Below are 23,921 nucleotides of genomic sequence, written 5' to 3'. Positions count from 1 at the left end.
AATAAAACAACATGATATAAGACTATTATGGATTAAACAGGACCAAAAATAGACTCTTTTAGTTTTTTTTCATATTTTTAAGTTCAATATTATCGTAAAAATTCAATTAAAATCCACTCCTAGCTCGGAACTCCGTTATTACGATTGACGTAGGATTGTATACCGTTCGGGTAGCGTCAGTAAGTAAGAATATTTATACCACAAAATCGGTCCATCGGCGTCATGGACGGATGGTGTCTTCGGGGATCGGTCGCGGAACAGTCGTCGCCGTAACGGATACTCATTTTGTCGTTTAAACGCGATCGAACGCGCTTAGTACATAAAAATACGCACGCGTTTTACTCTCTCGATAGGATTTTAAGGGACCGCAACTCGTAAATGGGTGATATAGTGTCCGGGTGCGTTTGAAGTGTACAATACGCACGCGAAACGTACACACGTATAACAGTGTCTCGGTATTACACGTATTATAATATTGCGCGCGTGTGTCGACAAGATCTTTTTGTCGGCGAGACAATCGCGACTACGGGGAGGGGGTAGTCACCGCGAAGGGGCGACAAGCTCGTGCTCGGCCGTACGGGACGCGGATTTATTTGACGTTTTTACGGGTCCGTGGCTCGCGTCCGTCTTAAATCTTGGCTCGTATCGCACGTAATAATAACGATAATAAATATAACAACAATATTAGGCAGATGCACCGAGCGGGGCGCGCGCAGGTACACGGTAACCCGCACCACTACCCCCGGAGTCTCGGGCACCGCGTCGTCATCGTCGCCCGTCGTTAAAGGGAAATCGCGAAGACACCGGGCACAAGACCGTCACGGCGGCGGCCGAATTGAATACAAAAAAAAAAAAATATATATAAAAAAAGAATAAATAATAATAATAATAATACAGAGGAAGCAGATGGTTTTAGCGATTATAATAATAATAATAATAATAATAATAGCATAAAAGAGTGGTGATGCCAGGTGAGAGTGCCGTCGCCGTCTACGTCGTCGTCATCGTCGTCGTCGTCGTCGTCGCCGCCGCCGCCGCCACCACCGAGATCCCCTCCGAATAAATTATACGCGTATAAGGTACTAGAACGTTTTCGTATTGTGTTGCCGGCCCAGATTTCCGAACAACCCCCTTCTTCGGTCCCTCGTTTCCCCCTCGCTCCCCCTTTACGTACCACGTTATGCACGGACACCCCGAATCTTTGGGGTTTTCTTTGTGTGAAGCCAACCGTCTACCAAAAAATCCGCACCATAAACCTGGGTGTGTGTGTATGCGCGCGCGCTTGTGTACAGACACATATTATAAAGTCCTCTTTCTATTGCCCCTCCGTCTTGGCCCGATGTTGTTCCATTTTGCGTACTCCGCACAACACCGGTCTTCCGAGGGGAGCTCCCGTCGGCTGCCCCCGAGACCATTTATTGTTATTACGATTATTATTTTATTTCGTAGTACCATTCGTAGTAGAAAAAACGCCAAAAGCTTGTAAACAAAATCGTTCTCTCATTCGCTTCGTCCGTCTAAATCGCTATGTTAAAAGATTATATTTTTTGCACGCCGGACGATAAGTGCTTACGTAGCCGTTACGTTATACACCTACCGCAGAGACGAAATAGTTGTTACGTTTATCTCACGCGATGAGTTTTACAATTCAGAGGAAACCCTAAATTTTCATGGAAAACCATCAGACTAATACTACATAATACATTAGTATTATACATATACATATTACATACATATTAAATGTAATACTACGATGACAGTTAAATCGTACATGATTAATTATTGGCCAACATTGGGTTTAATTACCGTTAAAAATGGATAGATCTGATCGGGATCGTTTGGACGCACAGAACAACGACTCCGTGATAAATCCTGCGTATACGAGCCATCGTCGAAGGGTCAGGACTAGGACTTGATGCGTGCAGGTGTATCGTTATTAATTTAAATGTTTTACTACTAAACGTTATTCGAACCGATGATCGCAACCTGCGTTGCAGACTTTTGCACCGTTTTTGCATTTACTTATTTGCATTTCACTTATTTGCATTTCGTAATTGACACGCGGGCACGCGCGTGCCGATAGACGGAAGCGTTCAGAGTTTAATTAAATTAAATTCCGATTAGATCAAAAACAGTTGCGCGCATCTTAGTACTTAGTACTAAGTACTCGTAGTTCGTGCCTCTTACGCGTACCGATAAACATAATGCATATGGTAATACGATATAGGTGTTACAACGTGCCTGTACTCGCGACGTGTAGGACTCCAGGATTAGTATCACAACGCTAATCCGTTATTCATAAACGATTATAATAGTGTTGTACGTCGTAAACATTTTAACAGGTTTTGCTGCGTTGTTCTCCGTCACTGTTCGCGCTAATAATACAACCGCAATCATCGTTTACGAGACGAACGGCCTTACTCCAGCGCGATGAATAAGTCACCACGCGGGTTCATTCGTGGCACCGAGCAGCGAAAATGCGTCGCGTACGTGCTCTCGATCGCATTAGTTTTTTCTCTTCCCGAACCTATTTGAACATTAACGATATCAATATCGCGTACTAGAATAATAATCGATACGCGTTGCGTTCGCACACGAACGATGTGTGAACGCGGAAAAAATCAATCTGTTCTCGTGTCAACGGTTTTCCAACGATTGTAATGATTTTGCTCGAACACCGACGCTGCATGCAGCTTTTTTTTACGTATTCGTACCAGGGCCGGCATTAGGGGAAGGCGAAACGGGGCATTTGTCCTGGGCCTCGCGTCTTCAAGGGCCTCGCGCTTAAAATTTTCATTGAAAAATATTTTGTATGGAAATCTCATAAAATAAAACGTGAAATGTGTGGATCGCCTGGCGAGTGTGATTTCTAGAGAAATCCGTTGGCGTGTAATAAAAAACCAATCAACAAAACAACAATATTATATTCAACATGTCGTGCATGCACCAACGACGCACAGTATGAAAACCGGCGGATACATGGGTTAATTTATTTTATGGCATTTCTTAAATTTAATCGGTCATTACCCGAAATCGCGTGCGGCTGTTGCCCAGTTCGATTACATGTTATCCCCTTTAACTGCGGTCTACAGCCTATCGGTGACTATTGCTACGGGTAAAATAAGTTTTGGCCAGGGCCTCGCAAATGGTAACGCCAGTCCCGTTTCGTACACGTTACGGCCGACACCGTTTTGATTGGATTTCGCGGCACGTCACTATTGTGCACGAATTTTTTTTCGCGTCGTTGTGCGAAGGACCACCGAACGGCAAGGAGAACATAATGCGTAGTCCGTTTTAATCGGCGACGGAGTAGTACAACAACAACATTAAGTGTTGTTAGTAGCGCGTCGAACATCGTCCGGTAGTAGTACGGTTAGGGGGTTCGCTTGCGTACTCGTAGAAGCTTCACTTGATGTCCGTTAAATTTACATCGCACAAACCGTATTCAAAAGGCAAACGTTGTCTCATACGAAATTGTTAATACCGTGCTGAATGCAATACACCAACATGGAACTGTACTGTCTGCGTTTTGAAAATCGATAGTGATATCAACTCAAAAAGGATGTCGCGTAAAATAATCTTGAACGTTATGTACGCCATGTTTAAACGGTTCGGTGTTTGAATGGAGACAGTTTTTAGATTAGATACGTGTAGTGGGCGTGTATCGTAATAGTTGTATGTTCGTTTCACGAGAACCAGTGTTTGGGTTAAAACGTTTCGAGTGTTTAAATTTTCGAATATTTCGTGCGATGGCAACTGTGCGCGTATTGATATTGTAAAATCACGTGCTATTTTTATGTGTATAAGTGGCCCGAGGAAACGGAAAACAAATTAACACTCAACAAAAATAATTATATTATCGCTGTATTTGTTCGTATTTCCTCTCCGTCGATGTCCTTTATGTGTGTTGGCATTTGGGACATAATAATGCCGTTATGAAGTCTTTAAGGTTAATGTTTTCGCTGACCTTGTCCGTGGTATTTTTCTTTCTATTTCTCAGACTTTTTCACTCCCTCTCACTCTCTCTCTCTCTCTCTCTCTCTTTGTTTCTCCGAGTACGGAATAGCTCGCCGTGATGGTGAAATACAATACAAATTTGTACAAGACGTTTTATTTTGACGAATCATAAGTTTGTAAACGATATCGTCCGTTGAACACATTACGTCGAGGGAGAGTGTAAAAGGTCGTCGAATTTCGTCGTTTCTCGAATACAAACACAATAATACATTTCGTGGTGCAGTTCGTCCGTTTAAAATTTGCCAAGTGGTAACGGCGGCCTTCGCTGCAGCGTTAGGATGACGTGTACGTACGAATATGATGTGTACACATGTGCTCATATTATAATAAAATTTGTATATATTACAATATACGTATTAACGTTTTAAACGGATGGCCAGGGGGAAAACTAATCTTGTACAAAACTAACCAGTTATGACGACGAATGGTACGAAAATCGTTTATGTACGCCGTAAATATTGGCCGTACGCCGTATTCGTTACTATTTGTTTATCGTCATTACATACATCATGTATACGAGTAAATACCGATATAAAATAACCTATGATTTTCGTCTTGAGTCCCGTATCCCGTGCTCAGGTCATTGTTAATAGCCGGAATAGCATGCGTTGATGGTCAATTTAAACGCATTTCATTAACATAATATATTGTTATCGTACGCTCACGATTTGTGTATTCGATCCATATATGATTTAGATGAGTGTGTGTGTATACTCGTATTTATGGTTTTTTTTTACATTTTTTCTAAGGATTTTGGCTAATTAATAAATATTAATTTGAATTCTCAGGACACTGACTTAACGGCTTAACGGGGGGGGGGGGAGTATTTCAATATTTTTATGTTCATAGTTTTTATTTATTGCCTGGTAATAATTTATTTCGTTCGGAATTCTTAGACGTTTAGGAAACAAAAAATTAAAAAAAAAATCATTCATGCGTAATTATCACGCAAAACAGTGTTTGATTTGATAAAGCTTAATTTTTGAAAACAAGCCGGAGTCGATTATATTACAGATTTATGCAAGAGGATAAATATTGAATATGAACTGTACATAGTATCATTAAGCTGGACAATTTAAGCCCATTATGTCGTCATTCAAACGATACTCATTATTACGATGATCTTCGTAATTAATTTTTAGTAATTCATATCTAGTAGAAAATTTGAATATTCACTCCGATTTGACTTTAATTTTCGTAAAAGGTTTTTTTTTTTATAGCTTAATCGCTTTATCTTTGTAGGTTATAATCGAATTACGCTGGCGTAAAAATAACTCTTAAAGCATATTATTATCTAAACGTTGAACCCAATGACGTGCATCATTCTCGCTTTGAATTTTCATATTATTCAATTAAAATTAATTAAAGCCTACGGCAATCATTTACATTTTATTCGTTCCCCTGCCCGTGCTATACACTACGCTAAGAACCGTATCTGTTCTATTAATTTTGTTTTATTAGTTTTTAGATTAACGCAACTGATCATAATAATAATAATATGCTAGTATTTTAATATTATGGTATATTGTTATGTGTTTTACGGTATGAACGTCATGTGCTTATTGTGCATAAATATCGTACGCGTTTATTGTGTTCATACATAATATTATAATAACCTCTCATAACATAATTTTATGAATCCCATATAATATTTCTTATTATTATAATTATCCCATATCGTAAAACTATAACGATTGTCACTATCGATACAGGTATTTTTTAAAAAAAAAAAAAAAAAACTACTAAGCTAATAAGCATAATATATTTTATTTTATAGCTACGAGTATAACTATACTTGCAATACATCTGCAATACCTATAAAAATATGTACGCGGATAACAGTCGATAGTATTATAAAAACGTATTGGTGATACGCAATTTTAAGCACAGCCCTCATATCGACAATTCATTATAAACCATCTGCTATTATAAAAAAGAACAAAACCATTTCAATTTATAATGTATTCAGTAATTTAATTTTAATTTTAATTTAGTCAAAAGTACATATTAATATATATCATACTGTAATATTCGCTGTAGGTTCAAGCTTTTTATTTAGAAAAGGATAAAACATTATGTGTTTACCTCCGCTGTTACATGTAAACATAATCGTACAACATAATACACACATTTTTGTTTTAGATTTTCCACTATTTACTAAAAACTGAAAAAAAAAAAATGCTAAACTCGCACGGATGTAAATATCATTCAGCGAACGTTTATATTTATACTTGAAAAAGACTTTGTATAACTGGACGATTTTATGCTAAGTTTTATTTACATACGCTATTTACCTTGAAATTAAAATATTTGGCTCGATCAATGTTGTGTTTTTTATTGAAGTTTTACGTTTTAGATACAGATAAGAATTTTAAATTTAATTAACAATATTAAAAATATCATATATGTAATTAGATAAGTAATTTTTATATTAAATAATACGGAGGGAGGGGAAATCGCACACGAATGTGGTTTGTCCGTATGTACTTGTATTACATTGATCCTGGATGAATCGAAGCATAATCGAATTCCAGCTCAAAATATTGGCCGCGTATAACATGGGTGTACGAGTCGAAAACCCTTCTGATTTGTGACGATGAACGGAAAAGTTGCTCGTGCAGTCGTATGATTTTAATTTAATTGAAATATGATTGAGCTAACATGCTGCCCATAGTAAACCGTACGGTTATTATATTATACGTTTTTAACACCATCCATAATATATATATATATATACATATCCGTAATATGTACTAGATATTATCTGCATAATGATATTATCATCACACTGTTTCGATTATTATATCAAATACTATTACGATACGGTCGTCAGATTTTCTTCGCGTTACCGTGTTTAAAATAATGTGTTCCGTTCGGAGACCGGGAGTTATACTATCGGTATCATTGCGCTCTGATAAGTGTGCTATTTTCACGTGTTTTATTGTAATTATTTTTCCTTTATCAGTGTTCTAAGATTATTTCACTAGATTAGAGATGTTTTGGAGAAAAAAAAATGTAATTATTTTTGTTATCACACGCATTAATTTATGTATTGAAAGTGTACGAGAATGGAACGTAACGATGGCTATAAAAATTATTATCTCACAGGAAATAATGATTTTTTACACTAACTAGGAGTTCATAAACGTACCTAGTTTATGTTGGTACTCTATACATACAGAATATTATATAATTATTCAAAATAAAATAAATAAAACAATGAATAAATTACATGAACGAAACGATGATTATTTTGAACACCAAACCAGTGGCGTATACAAGGGGAGCGATGTGAGGGTCAGATCCATTACCTAGGCTTTTTTTTAAATGTTATAAAATAATGTTCTTAGTGCGAGAGCGTAAGAAACGTAAAAAAAAATAATAATGATAAAATGAAAATAATGATTTTTTGCAAATGATCCCTCCCCCGCTAAACTATAGTTATGTACACGCCACTGCACCGAACTTGTGTCCGTAGAAATAGGTGTTTGAACGTTTGAACTAATATTATTGCAATAAGGAAGGCGTGATATATGATTAAGATGCCATTGATCTGATCTCCAGTACCGGTACACGGCAGAGCCGGCGGAATATCGAAGAAGTAACCACCGCACAGCGGGATTGCAAATCCTAAGGTTTTACACGGACCGTTATCTGATTATATTGAACAGTGGATTATTGGAATTTGCGCGGAACGCGTATTAGAGTTATAGCGTAAGTCTATTATAATTAAACTACGTTATATGATATATTGTATAAGTAATTATTATAATTTTATCGTCGAGCGCGCGCTCGTTTTATTAAATTACACGCTCTCACCCCGTAGAAGTGTATACTTCGTTTTAAACAACAGTAATAATGGTAATCGCACACGTTAAACCGCGTGTTAATATTTAAATTCCACACGCACCCCTTGCCCCGCGAGAGAATAACATATACACGTCCTATATGCGTATAATTCTCGAATCGGAATGAGCATCCATTGAAATGAGAAGAAGAAGAAAAAAACACAGTTATGAGCGCACGTGAGCGGAACCATTCATGAAAAATAATCATTTTCGCATGGTATAATATCGTTATAATATTATGTTCGCTCTCAGTGGCGTGGTGAATATTTGTAAATCACGTTGTGCATCATACATTTCGGTAAATTAGCCACCCGCTCGTTTCTCTAGCACACCATCCTTGAAATTTGTTTAAAAACAATAAGTCGAAGAAAAGCTAATATCTATTAAAGATCGAAGTACCCACCTACTTATATTTTACTGTTTAAGGATATTTAGAGGCTTTTCTCTCACTTAATAATATATAATCAACTAAAAACACAGAGCGCCGACCCTGTCATGTCACGATTTTATCGACCATCGAGTACTACGCTGCAACGCACATGTTGGTTTAACACTTAGAAAATCGCGCGTTCGCCCAAAACCTGAACCCTATCAAATACCACTCACCCACCCGTATGGTTTTCACCATGATGCATGGCCGTCATAAGAACCCCTTCGCGATATTACCCTCGCGCTGTCTGTCCACGTCGTTTGACGGATGTGCGGTAGAAAAAAATCCGGTCGATTACGACCTTCAGGCCAAGCGCGTACATGGTTCCACGACTACGTACGTGTTACACGTTTCGTTTTACGAAATATTACGAGCGCGCGTACCCTGCGCTCGACGGGGTCGACGGTCAAATGGTTCTTCGGTGGTCCCTAGATGAGTGCATAGGCACAAATAGGGGGTGGCGTAATAGGATTTTTATCATTCCCGAGTTCAAATGTAGCACTCTTGTTTTTTTTTCAGATCTATATAATCTAAAGTAATTACAGTTAAATACCATTTTTAATTTTATTTTCAGCAATTTCAGCAACCTCAATATTTGGGTTTTAGTTGCGTTAATGAACATGTGCCTGCGTGTACGTTACGACACCGTCCGTCGATTGGTCGTTTCGCGGCACGTTTTTGGTTCAGATTTCGAAAGTTTTCAAAAAATCTTCGTGTGATCGTTGAATGCCTTCTTCGCGAACACAAAATCCCGTGTTCACTTCAAAGAGTTACATGCGATCCTATGCATGTAGCGGGCAACAAAGTTTCGCTCACGATTTCTGAAGTGCCCTATGCGTTCAGATCGGATTTTCGTCGAACCGAACAGCGGTCATCTTCGACGATGGGTCGTGTGGTTCATATGCTTAGCTTCGCGTGTAAAACATATTTCGCAGCGCGACATCGTAAGGATAACGCAGTCCTTGGACGACGGTGGTTTTGTTGTCATCGCGGGCGTCATGTGCAGCGCACGAAAAACGAAAAAAACGAAGACGACAACGTGTGCGGGCCAATTTCGGAACGTTCTCGGGAAGTCCGTTGTCAAATCAACGCGGTCGAACGAGTACGCGTACGCATCATTATTATTCGGTTTAATGTGCGTGTGCTTGCAATTTTTTCGTGTGTTACGCCGTTAATACCACGTATGAGTTCGACATAAAGCTATGGGAACTTGGGGTTTTAAAAGAAGAAAAAAACGGCGCGTTGTTAAATTTTTACGGCAACTATTGCGCAAGTAAATTTGGCCCCCCCTACAATGGGTGGTGGTTTTTTTATTCCAGTTTTCGCTTTGCATAAACGCTCTCACACGTCGCCGTAGTCGTCGTCGTACAATATCGCGTACAATAGGATGGCACATAATATAATAATAATAATATACACTGTATGTTTACGAATAATATGCGGAGAACTTGTTTTTTTTTTTTGTTTGTACACTAAATTTATGTTTCATCATTCGTCGACCGCGACGGCTAAATCGTCTGCGTAACGCGATTGATGTTGCTACGACCACGGTTCGGCCGAATTTTGATACTGATTTCTCATGAAAATACAATGAATAATATGTATGTATATCGAACTCATGCTTGCGATAGTAAGTAATACTGAATAGTAATACTGTTGTCCCTTTTCCGTTGTGTGTGCGATCGCACTGCACTCCGACAGCACGTCGATCCGCAGCTCCGTTCGCCTTTGATTTTGATTCACGTCGACAAAACGTCGAAAACGTTTTTTTTAACGGCCGTTAAAATCATTTCCGACACACTCGTCACCAATCCGCGTTCGCGATGGGTTTCCAAGGGACGGTGAAATGTGCACGCTTCGGATATCGCACCCCGTACGGGATAAACGATTCGATCACGCGAGTGACATCACGGCGCACGGGATCGGCCCGAGGTATTCCTCCGGGTTCAATCGTTTTTCGGTCCAAAGTCGTGCCTCGAAGGTCGATTTCGTTTCGCGGTCGACGCGATCAATTCTTAAAACAACGGCCAGCTGGCACAAACCCGGTGAATTTTCGCACAACTGTTGAATGCAATACGTCCGTGGCGGCGTGAATAGTTATTTATGAGACGGCCGCCTCATACAAAAATGGGGGTGGGTATCCCAATGACTTCAGGTTAGGACCTGGACGGCTAGTTTATAATTTATACTCACGACCTACATGCCTAGGAAAATATTAGGTACCTATTCTGCGTTAAATTATAGCGAAATTCTTTAAATATAAAATTAATGGATTGTACTGCGAAAGGAGTAATATCAATTAGTTTGTTATAAACAGTATTCACTAATATTTGATACAATTTTTATAGCGGTACCAAATAACTTAAAAAATCTTATAAATGTTATTAGTAAAAAATAACCAAGTACCTACTTATAATATATTTTCTGGTACCTGTCTGAAGATAGAAGGTGTAAAATGTTTCAGCTTGCGTGCATGGTCTAAATGAACAAAGTGATACAATCGTGACATGTAAACTATGTGTGTGCGCTTTACATCCTGCGTGATTATCGATACGATCTGAAAACGATTTCAGATCGCCGATCGTTATAATGTATATCCTTAAGCTCGACAGTGTTATAGCGAACACGTATTAGGTTTTTACATGACTTAACCGACCCGTTGGCGGTAAAACGATATTCGCAGTGTTCGTCGTACGGAGATCAACGGAGATCGACGCGCAGACGGGAAGCTTAGTGGACACGACGGTCACGTCGCGAGGTTGTGCTCCTGCGGGTTCGACGGAAATCGGACCTCTCGACACCCGCGGACAGAGAGAAAGGTGTATTGCGTTTGTTACGCAGAACGAATTCGTCCCACGGTGTCTAGAGGGGGTATTGTAAATTCCGCCCGAGATTAATAGGTAAAAACAAGGTACTATGGTGAATTACGCCCGGGAAAATATTCAAGTAAAAAAGGTACGTATAAATTTCGTTCAAATAAATATGCAGGCCCAAAAATGGATTGGCAGATGCGTGTATCCGTGGCGCTGGACGAATCTCGCCGGGGGCGAATGCGAATATCGGCCGATGTGTTTTTTTCCCCTCCCCCGAACCGTGGATATCTTACCCTTACGGTACACGTACACAGACGCGATCATGTCGTTCGTTCGCGTATACGATTATTAATACTTACAAATTTTTTTTTATTTTTTTTTTTTTTTTGGAAAACGTAAGCAAATCTACGACCCCTAGCCGTGCGCACGGGTGCGTTTTACAGTAATAATACGACAAAACGCCTTCGTCTCCCGCAACTCTTGTGCATATGTTTTGACGCGTATACTGCCTACGGTTTACGGTTGTTTCACGTCATTTTCGAAAGCAATACACGAACACAGTTTTATAGGTTTATGAGTTGGTTCCCAATTGTCGAATTGGTTGTCGGGTTGTCTACAGGTTGTGTCGTACGTTACCATTATTATATACTATACACGTATATACATTACGATGGGAACCTCTTATTAATAGTCTTGTAAGTCGTATATGTGTGTGTGTGTGTGTGTGTGTGTACGGTATTAGTCCGTTAAATAATGACTATTTACACACAATATAACGGTAACGTGTTACGGAATATGACAAACAAATAATGATGATAATAGTAATAATAATTATTATTATTATAACAAACAACGAGTAGCGAGCAAGCATATTTTTTTTTTTTTACTTTTCGTGCTAAGTGTTCTGTTGTTTTCTACCCACAATAACGAATGGCACTTTAATAATAAACTCGTAATATTTATAAACATCGCACAGTTATGACGATTCAAAAGATACAAAGTATGTGGGATTCGAAACGGTGTACGTTTTTATAGTTAGTACGATGTTCGCCGTACGAGGCTAAACGTGATGGGATACAAAAATACTCCTCGTAATATTGTTCGTGTTTCATACAGACGTAAAATTCACATTTTCAGGGCCAAATTATGCGGTTTACGCAAATGTAGACATTTCATTGTAAAAGAGATTCGCTGATCTCCGATGAAACATTTACTACGCTCAGCCAGAGAAACGTCCATAAATAATATTTATTATCAACCTATATGAAGTTATCATTTATTTCTGTATTTATTTCGTTGGTGTTTTTTTTTGAAACGCTTCGAAAACCGATAAACTGTCGGGACAGACGGATTGTCTCGTTCAGGGGTCTTCAACCCGCCCTGTCATAATATACGGCCCTCGATCACATTTTAAATGTTTTTACATTAAAAATAAAATAATTGTAATTAAAATTTTTTTTTATCTATTTATGTTTTAATAATAATAATATTTTTTTATTTTAAATGTACCCACCCAATTTTAAAAATTATAAGAATAAAACTGAATTTTTATATAAAATACACACGTTTTTACTACAAATGCGGCCCGCAAGATTTAAAAAAATTATATGTTGCCCGCTGCATAAAAAAGTTGAAGATCCCTGGTCTCCACCAATCTAGATATTTCGACTATAACATTTTTGAGAAATCTAGAAAACTTGATAAAACTCTTATAGAAATCTAACGATATCGAAGTAACGACTATCACGTATAAGGTAACATTTTTATGTGTATTAGCTGCACGTCATTCTCAAGTTATTTTCTGATATGAATACCGCGAATTTTTAAATATTTTTATTTATCATCCCAGGAAAAGTATTCAAGTTTCACAACAAATATCTTCGTCCACAGCCAGAGGTGCAGGTTTGAAATGAACTTCTCAACTGAAATGGCAAAATTGTTAATTTTTAAATCGCAGAGTTTTCTTTCCCATGTTTAAACAAATAAATTACAATAATCTATTAATTTTTTTTTCTAATACCAAAGGTAAATCATAAAAAAATAATTTTGTGCCATAACTTGTTTTTATTCTGATAGATATGGAAAAGATAAAATCTTTGTCAGTACCTGTAATTGGGAATGCATAGTGAACTCGGTAATTTTAAAATATACTTGTTGAGTAACTGGATTTTATTGTTTAGCTAATCAAAACACTGATGGTGTGAAGGGGTAAGTTTAATAAACATAAACTTTTTACACTCGTGAATTGTTGTCCATTACGCCGGCCGTGTATATTAGTCTATCATTCAAAATATACATCGAGACTACAGAACGCACTGAAGAATGAAATAATCATAATAAAATATATGAACAAACCGTTGGCGCTTTTTACGATTTCGTCAATAATAATATTTTATCAAAGCCAACGAACAAAAACAATGGAACCCGGGGTCCTATTGTGAACCGAAAATCCAACACACTACCGACAGCATTGTTGCGTCATCAGGTTCGGTGCGGCACAACCAGGATAATCAGTTTTTCGTGAGAGTTTAATACTTTCGTAAGATCACCTCACAATCGGTGCGTTCATGGAGTAAAGTGCGAGCACTCGAACGTTCAGTAGACCGTTTGAACGACGATTTTGACATCACTTTATACGACGCGCTGTAACACTTGACTTGTGTGCGCAATCGTAGCGGACGCGTGTATACAAAGTTACATGTTCATCAGACGGCACGTTTGCTTCAGTCGCGTCCTGGACATTTTTATCGTGTTTCTGCCAACTCCTACGACATCGAGTCGCGCGGGTCTTCGACCGGTTCGGTGTGCTCCGCACCACGATTACACTTATTCGATATCGTCACATAATATTGTATGACAAGCAACGAGCGTGATCGCGAACGATTCGAATCACCTGTTTCGGTGTATTTTCACGACGACCCCGGTGCCCAGGGTGCATACGCCAGAACGAGTGATCCGCCAGCACTTCGGTATTGCGAAACCTATGCAAACCGTACAGACGCACGCGCACACACACTTCGGGGTGGGTTGTTACGTCACTGCTTCGCCCGTCAGTTGCGCCACCAAGTACGGATTGTGACGCGGCGACACGTTACGCCGACGGTTCGAACGCTTTTGTCGACGTTACAAGACCGTCACGCGCATGTCGAACGGTTCGGAAATTGGCCGCGGATCGAACGTTTGAAAAAAAAAAAAAAATGAAAACGAAAAGCAATCACAATAAATAAATCCGACTGCGAGACGCGAACAATTGGTAATAACTCTGAACGTGTATGCGCACGAATCGGTATAAATATTCGTTTGCACGCGTAATAAACGTCTCACTCGGGACCGGCGAACGGTGGCCGCGCGCGCGGTTTCTCGGAAACCGTATACGGGCGAACGCCGTCGTACGCGGAAACGCGCGACTCGAATCGCGGTGTGACGCGCGCGCGTCGAAACGTCGCACGCGCATACGTGCGCGCGTCGTACCAATCGATTTCGCGCGGACGCTGCGTGTACCGAACGACGTGATAAATTAGCGTACGATCGCGATGGTGCGCGCGTGACGTGTGCCGAGCGTATCCTTCGCCCCCGTCTACCCCGCAAAAGAGTTCGGCGCATTGGCGTATCAAGGGTATGGCGAACTGCGAGGGGCGCAAAATTGTGTAAAAATCGTATTTTTATCCTACAATCAAATCGAAATTGTTCCGTTATACATTTTGAAATATGTAGATGTTGTTTATTTACGTATACACTACGTGTGAATTTAATGATATGAAGAAATTATCGATGAATTCGCCAGTCGTAAAGCGAGAAAAGCAAATTTTTCAAAATTTAAAATGAACGCTGTAATAATAACTTATAAATTGTATACATAAAAAAGTTAGTAAATTTAAAAATTAGAAAAAAATATCGTAGCATCAAATCTTAATTGGTTAAAAAGCGTTTTTTCCTAAATTTGCCAGGGGCGCTAGCGAGTTCACTGGTTCGGCGAAAAACGTGACGGGGCGCAGCCGTCTTCGGAAAACGCGTTCACACTGATCGACCGCCGCCGTGACGCAAACAACGGTTCTTCTATGGATCTATCGCATCTTTGACCAAACGGAATATTTTCCGTTTCTTTTCGTTGCTTGTAAAAAAAGCGATTTGTCGTTTATAATCCACGCGGTTTTCGTCTAGTTGACCGTCTACAGTATACATTGCACATGTTTTGCACGTTGGTTTTTACAATTGTTTGTCGAACATTCGTCGGACTCGAAAATACATTTCCTTACCATTTTTAATATTCCGACAATAGTTATAATATATCTACTTGCGGGACTTGATCAAGAGGGGATAAGAATAATATATCTCAGACGTTAGTTGAAACGGGGCCGCAATGTGCCGACTGGTTTTTTTTTTTTCATATAAAAATGGCATCAAATAATAAATAAAATAAAATTACTGTTGCGTAAGGGTGATGAAATGTAATTTTACTGTACTATCAATAAAACGTGTTTTATAATCGTTGGCTAACATAAAGTACTGCCTTATCAATTAATTGTGACTATACTGCAATTCACAAATACACTATACTTATTTTAGTTAATATTTATTACGAATTACCGAAACTGAATGAAAATATGAAATTGTTTTGGGTGCAAGAGCCTCACCAAAAGTAATAGCCCCTCTTATTTTGCGACCATAACCCGATTCCGACTACTTGTAGGAGTTTGCGTAGTTTTCTAATATTCACTCAAAACATACCCTTATGATAAATACATTCGATTCGTAATACCAAGGTTTTAGAATAATTTTCTTCCATCGCATATTTCACATTGTTCGCGAACGTTTATAGTTGACATTATAAGTAGTCGATATTCTATTCCATGTATACACGCGGAGTACATATACATGTTTATGTGATCAAAGCATATGCAAGTGCGGATTTACGATAAAAAATATTATTTTGTTCACATCTCCTTGCCCTCGTCGGACAGAAAGCGATTCGGAAGAAGTATCCTACGTATGTTCTAGTGAAACTCGAAATTAGCACGGTTTATCATTTTTTTGTATCATGTCGGGAAAAAAAAAATAAAAATCGATATTTGGTATGCAAATTTTTCTTTACGAGCGTTTTAAAATTTCAAAAACGTTAAACCGATGATTTACCATCGGTTCGCAGTAATGCGAAATATGTGCGCGTAGAAACCCTAGCCGAGTTAAACACGGCTAGACGATTGCACCCGGCCCGCTGCAGTATATTACGGCAATAATATTATAATATTCGGTCCGCCTACTTTTTATTGTAACAATTATCATCACGGCCGTCTCTTACAACAATTACGCAAGCGCAATTGAAATGCTAAAAAAAAGATTTACGTGCATTTTTTTTTTTTTTCGACACGTTCGAAATGTTACGAGTTTTCGGAGAATCGTAATAACACGCAACGCACGTATTATTATGTCCGTACAATGTGTTATTATTTATATTATTGACCGTGTAGACGACGGTTTCATTTGCTCGCTCGCACATCCAGCAAATTGTAAATCGATTACAGTAAACATTGTATTTTATCGCCTCATCGACCTGCAATGATAAAACCGAACGTCGCAGTCGACGTGAAAAGACTCGTGCGGTGTCGCGACACCCCAGTACAAATAATGTTTATTAAATATCATCGGACCGCGATAATATGCTTGTACATCATTATCGCTGGATCCGTCAGTTCGACGGGTCCGGTGAAAATCAGTAGAGTTAACGCGCGAAAAAAAAAAAACGAAAAATGATTTATACGCAAAAATAACCGGTGTTGGTCGGCTCCCGTGTAAAGTTTTTACTACAAACGAAGCCCGCCCAAATGCCGTTCGTGCAATACACAGTTGTGCCTGGGAACGTTACAAATTATAATAAAATTAGAAACGCGGAACGCATAACACGCGAATAAATTCAGACGGCCGGCGAACCGTTTTCTGCCGCGCCAACGAGATCGCATGCAATTTGCATTATTATTGTTTTTATTGCCACCGCAGTAGTAGTCCACCCAGACAAACAAGGAACACGTGGCCAGCAGGTCTCCGCTCCCCTACCGTTCATCCGCGTTTAAAACAATATGCAGCAGAACTAGTAATACATACAAGCGGATTTGGTAATATAATAATAAAAAAATATATAATAATAATAATAAAAATAATAATAATAATAATAATATATTAAGACAATAAAACGTACGGTGAAAACCGTACGTACAATCGCGTCACGAGCAACGTCGTACGCGTAGGTAACAAAACAATAATAAAGAGTACCTACTGCGCAATCTGTTCAATCGTAATAACGCGCGTATTCTATTACATTCGTACGCATTGCATATACGATACGAACGCGGTTCGAACACACCCGTAAACAATTGTTGCGCAACGTCGGTGCATAGCGTTTTTCGTGCGCAGGGACCAAGCAATCAACGCGTTTTCCGCGCGGTTCGGCCGCAGTCGCGACGTTTCAACGCACTTGTCGCGCTCCGTTCGCGTCGCGCGTCCGTCGTCCGACGTGCAGCTGCCGTCCGCGCGATTTCCTGCGCTCGTACCAAACGAAATATTTCATCATCGTTACCGTCATCACCATTGCGCACGCAAACCGTAATGAACTGACGCGAACGCTGTGCGAGCTGCAGCCCGAGCGCGTTGAAAAGACTTTTTATTTATTTATTTATTTTTTTTTTTTTAACGAAATCTACGGTCTACACCGCTCGGGCACAGTAAGTAAATGCGATACGAGTTGAATATATACAAAGTATTAAGAGCAAGTTACCCTTGATGACATTGATATGATCTCCAACAGTTCCGAGGAAAGCAGCCGACCATTAGTGGTGACACTTTCGCGTCGGAAACCGACGATGTTCCCCCTCCCCCGCCTCGAAGAAGGTGCGAATTTATTTCGTTTTCCAGACGTTCTATTGTTGTGCGCCGCAACCGTTGACCGCCAACAGCAGTTTTTTCTCATGACCACGTGTCCGTCGGACAATACGTTTTGCGTTGTCGCGGACGTCAAATACATGAGGCTCGTGAACGACAAATGCGTAACACACGTACATCGCGGGAGAGCGCATGTTTGTTTTCTGATCGTCCGATTCTACGTAAAAATGTTCGTAAGTTTAATAAGAGAAAAATAAAAAAGGGAAACCAATCGTGAATCACTTGTTATACTCGTAAATGGGATTTTGTACAACTCCCGGAAGAATCAAAATCGAACTCGAAAAACTTCCGTTTTCCTGAAGACTTATGATTATTATTTGTTCGAAAACAGTAGGAAGCGAAGACTTCGTCCACGTACGGATTATTCGATGAACTGGTCCGACCGCGTTACGGATCGCCCACGATATTTTACTGCGCGATTACACGTCATTACGTACGCCGTGTTTATGTTCCATAATCTGCATGTCCCGCGTTTCGTGAAAAAATCGGTTCCTTTAACTACGTTACAGAACGGCGTGTGATCCTGCAGGCTTGCATGTCCGACCGTAATTTATCAATGGCGCGGTGGTCACCTGTTCGGATAATAACAAATAATGTATTATCCCTTTAGACGCGTTCCGAAGCCGCCATCGCCAACGTCTTTGTGTTAATATTTTCGCTTTTGGCATGGCCGTGTTAATTTGGTAAACGACAATGAGTCCATTGAGTGGAAGAAGTATTCGGTATAAGCATTCGTGTATAGGTAGAATGTAACAAGACTCTCGACGGTTCCGTGAAGTAGTCGGTGTATGCGCGCATGGGCGTTCTCACGGGGTGATATGGGGGATGGATCCCCCCCATGACCTTTTTTTTTTTTTAGGTGAAATAAATTTTCACGATTAACTGATAAGAAAATTAAATAAATGAATAATATGCAATTATTGGTATACAGATAACAGATAACAGATTACAGACCACGGTTACAGTAATCTAATATTATATTGTGATTATATTGATATTTGATGTAAACAATAAATAATTAGTCTCACGATACCGTTGATTATACAAGTGATAACATATTTTCCAGTGTTTATCAATTGATTTTAGCGATTTGCATAGTGTATTGATTTGCATACTGACTTGTAATTTAATTTTTGTTCAAAATGAAACGAAATATTTCAAGCACTATATTAAATTTTTTTCCAAAAAAAAAAGCAAGGAAAAATATTGACAAAGAATTTAAACTAATGTTTAAAGAAGCCGAGAAAAATATATAATTAAATTAAAAATTAAAAAATGTTAATTTTAATTTTTAAATTTAATTAGAAAATGGCTTTAATTTTGGACATCAACATTTCTGCAAAAAGATTAAACAAACGTCAACAGAAATCGTCCAAATCCATTTCCAGGTGTTAATTCAATGAATCCTGAAGACTACTATAAAATTACCATAGCAATACCTTGTATAGATTCTTTTATAATTAATTTAAAAGAAAGATTTCTCAGTCATAAGAATATTTTTGAAGGTCAGTTTCAACCAATTTTAAATTTTATTTTTGTATAAAAATATATTATATACTAAATATGTTGTTCAGGTTTTCAGTGCTTATTTTCCGATGAAATTGAATATGATTCATTTGAAGAACTTGTAAAATTTTATCTGGACTTAGACATTCAGATAGTAATTGCATAATTAAGAATATGGCAGTCAAAACTGAAAGCAGATAATAAAAATCCTTAGGCAGCCATAGATGCTTTACGTTTATGTAGACAATCAATTTTCCCAAATATTCATCTACTGTTAAAAATATTATGTACTATACCAGTATCTACATCCACTCCCGAGAGATCATTTTCACGTATGAAACGATTAAAACCATATTTAAGAAACTCAATGACTGAAGTAAGAAAAACATATTTTATTAATATTATAACTAGTTTATACTTTATATCGTATTTTTCATAATTTGATGTTATTCTTAGAATCGTTTTAACGGCTTAACATTGTTGGCCGTCCATAGAGAAATCCCAATTGATGCTAAAGAAATTCTTGATGTGATGTCTCAAAAATCAAGAAAACTTGATATCATTTTGTAAATTTAAAATTAATAAAACATAATATTAATAAAAAATAATATAATTAATATTAATTAAAAATAAAATATTGTCTAATTTAATGTATGTATGTTTTTATTTAAAAATAAGGGGGTGTAGGGGCTTGGCCCCCACGGCTCACCTTTGAATAAATATTCATATCCCCCCCCAATAAAAATTCCTGAGAACGCCTCTGTATGCGCGAATGGTGAGTTCGCGCTCTGCCAGAAGTAAAAAAAATTAGAAAGAACACGATGAAGGTGTACGTAGACCAATAGTGAGATGAAGTATAACATATTTTTCTTTCAAATTTCGAACGTAAATATCGGTTGAAGCGAGAAAAAACTCTAATTAGATGTTTTTCACGGTGTTGTATGAAACGTCTTGCGCATTTGAGTGGAGCCGACAGAAATATCGTTTTCAAAAAAAAAAAAATTATCGGTTTTGAAATCTTAACGGTTTCTTCAGTAGAATCTCGAGTTTCTAGTTATAGTCAAAATCACTCGTATTATCATGATTATGAAAACATTTGTACACTCATTAAGGAAATAAGGGACAATTAGAGCGTTTGAAGAATTAAAAAAAAACCCCTTTTATTTTATTATTTAAAGCGGTAGGATAGTTTTAAAGATAATGGTAATAAAAAAAAAAATAATAATGATAAAAAAACATACGGTGCCCCGATAACGTATATTGTTCCCACGCGGGCGTTCGTGTTAAAAACGTTTTCTTCAAAACACATAATATAAAACCTATGGTGCAATAACACAATACAATAGTCGTACATTAACTACATTATCGACTCCCGTGAAATCCATGTTTTTATTATTTTATTTTTGTCCCGGAACGTGTATTTTAATACACGTGAGTGCCTTAATACGTATATCTCGCCAAGTTAAATTATATTTCTTCTCTAAAGATCTTCCCTGACAAAGCTTAGTCATTGTAAAATAATTAAAATATTACAAAACATCTTAAGCGTTGTTGTTATACATACAACAAGCTGTTGCGCATTACTTGTACTCGCGGAAGTTTGTATCATTTCACTTGAAACGAATTTGTACGGTTTGCGATAATTCCATCACTATATTTATATATACTATAGTTATATTTTTAAAAAATCAAGAGATATTGGCTGAGATTTATTTTGTATATTATGGGGGCCATAATTGACTACTAATTAACAACTATTAAAGTTAGAGAAAAATAGAATTTATAATTTTTATCATCAACAACTATGTCAACACCAGTAATTTCCAAAAATTTAATTTCTTCAATTAATTTATTAAAAATTATTTTATTTCCAAAATCTTTTCTAACAGTTGAGTTGAATAGTTGTGCTAAAAAAATATTATTTAACTTAGGAGAATATTTGGAAGGCAAACACGGACTTAGTGAAATATATATGGCTCCTAATTTTTGTATACCTGCATGTATCCCCAATGGATTATTTGTCTCATAACCATCAAAGAACAAAATGTATGGTATAAATAATTTATTAGGATTATTAATTCGTTTTAAAATCCAATTATCATTTACTTGAACAAAACTACTAACAATATTTCCTTTAGTTAAATAAAGCTCTTCTTAATGGTTTATAGCTGTTTTTAGAACATTTGGACATTCAAAAAAAACTTTAAAAATTGACCTTAATGAAATAAAATAAATATTAATAGGAATTGTGTCAATTTCTCCTGCATCATTACCCCTAATTTTTTTTTCTTACTACCTATTTGTACTTCAGTTGGTTTTATGAAAAACCTAAATTTTTCAGAGCTTTTAATCTAAGATGTTCAGTTTTCAGTTCTTTAAAAGGATCTTCTAAAATGTCAAACATTGATGAAATATGTGAAACATTACTGCAAGTAGCATTGTTTAATTTTAAAATATTTATAACTTCGTCTTTAAGAATATTTAAATGAGTTTGAGAAATATTGATGTCCTCTATTAATAATTCTACATGTTTCCTAGGTATAACCGATTTATTGTACCACTTAGATATTAATTGTACTGCATCATTTGAAATTGAGTTTTTAAAATTTTTTATGGATAATTCAATATTCTCATCTTTTAGATTTGTTTGACTATCAGTATTAGAATCGTCCTGTGTTTTATGATTATTTTGAGGGTTTATAGTTTTATTATCATTAAAATTCAAATATTGAACTTCAATAAACTGATTTTCATCATGTATTTTTAAATGTTTCCTATAAGAATTTAATAAGTCAAATAGACGTTGATAATTTGTTACATAACATTTATAATTAGAAATAATACAATTAGAATGAAACAATTTAAAATGTTTAAAAACTTGATTATTACTACTGACTTCTTTAAAGCATAAAAAGCAAACTAGCTTCATGTTTATCTAATATAAATTATTATATAATATACATTTTTTTTTTTATAATTTACTAAAATAATAACTATAACTAATAACTTTTAAATTAATATTTAAATAATAAAAACATGCATAATACTATTACCTTGTTGAAAATTATTGTCGAATTTGTTGGTTATATCAAAAAAATGTTTCTGAATAAAAATCCAAATAACTTCACATTCAATCAGGTGATTTAAATGAAAAGTAAAAAACATTTGAAACTTTTTGGGGAATTTCTAATTTCATATAATTACTGTTTATTACTACATAGTATGAAGATGCTTCCAAATCATTGTTTCCATTTAAAAATATCATATATGGTTGAACGCTATGTCCATTCCGTAATGCTTTTTCTTTCTTTTCTTCATCAACTTCTTTCAACTGTGTGAAATTCTAAAAAAATCCAAGAAATTTAATTATAATAATGACAAGTAAAAAATGAATAAAGTAGCTCATAATTTATTTTACATTAGTTAAGTAAATGAAAACTTGTCGCATTTCAATTTTAGATGGACGCCATTGAGTTTTAGAGTTTGATCCAATTTTACGTTTTATATTAATTGGAGAAAACAGTTCCGTTAACAATTTTATTGCAGCAATATCTTCATACCCTAAAAATTGAAAAAAAATATTCTTATAATTGAAAGAAATATAAGAGGAGTAATACAAAAGTTATAAAATCAATCACAGAATATTAAAAAACTGAACATTTTAATATTAAATTATTATTTCATATTATATTTTAACTCACCTAAAGAACTAGGAGTTTGTAACTCATTAATTAAAACTGAACATTTTTCTTTAAATTTAACTGTACATTTTTTTTATATATTTAATAAGTTGTTTATTAAAATATTCAAATTTTACAAAGAAAGTAAATTCTTTCTCAGGGAATAATTTATAAAAATCATTTTCAATCTAAAATTAAATCAAGAATAACATTTTAGTAAGTATTTTAATAGGCTAAAAGGTTAATAGACACATTTTAAAGTTTTAATTATATTAATTAAGGTTTAAATTAACCTATACAAATGCTATTGAAGCTTTTAGCCCTGGATAATCTTAAAAATACATGTTTTTTCCATTGGTATATTTAACGCAATTATTGTATCGAAGTTGAAAAGTCTTATCCCATTTCTCTAAAAGTATTTCCCAAGAAGCTACATTATTCTTCAGCCAAAGAATGTCATCTTCAATTCCTAATGTTTGTAAAAGAAGAGAATTTTAAAAATTAGAATAAGAACAATATTAGTCATAAAATAAATTAAGTAGGTACCTTCATAGTTAATGGAGTGGTTTGAACTTGAACTATCAGTTATTGTTTTAGAAGATTTATTTTTATTTGAAATTTCTCTAATTATTTTTCTTAGATTGCAATATTTATCCCAAAGTTTTCCTCTATTAGGTGTTCTTTTGTTTCCTTC

The 23,921-nt window shown here is 36.5% G+C and overlaps 1 pseudogene; it reads left to right on the top strand.

Moving 5' to 3' along the window:
- The window catches only part of LOC112688009, a 30,025-nt pseudogene extending 9,908 nt beyond the window's left edge, over positions 1-20,117 (top strand).
- The last annotated feature ends 3,804 nt before the right edge of the window (positions 20,118-23,921 follow it).

This window comes from Sipha flava, unplaced genomic scaffold (assembly GCF_003268045.1).
Source record: "Sipha flava isolate LNK unplaced genomic scaffold, YSA_version1 36_pilon_pilon, whole genome shotgun sequence".
In the NCBI taxonomy this organism is placed as follows: Eukaryota; Metazoa; Arthropoda; class Insecta; order Hemiptera; family Aphididae; genus Sipha; species Sipha flava.
This window is presented reverse-complemented; position numbering and strand designations above follow the sequence as displayed.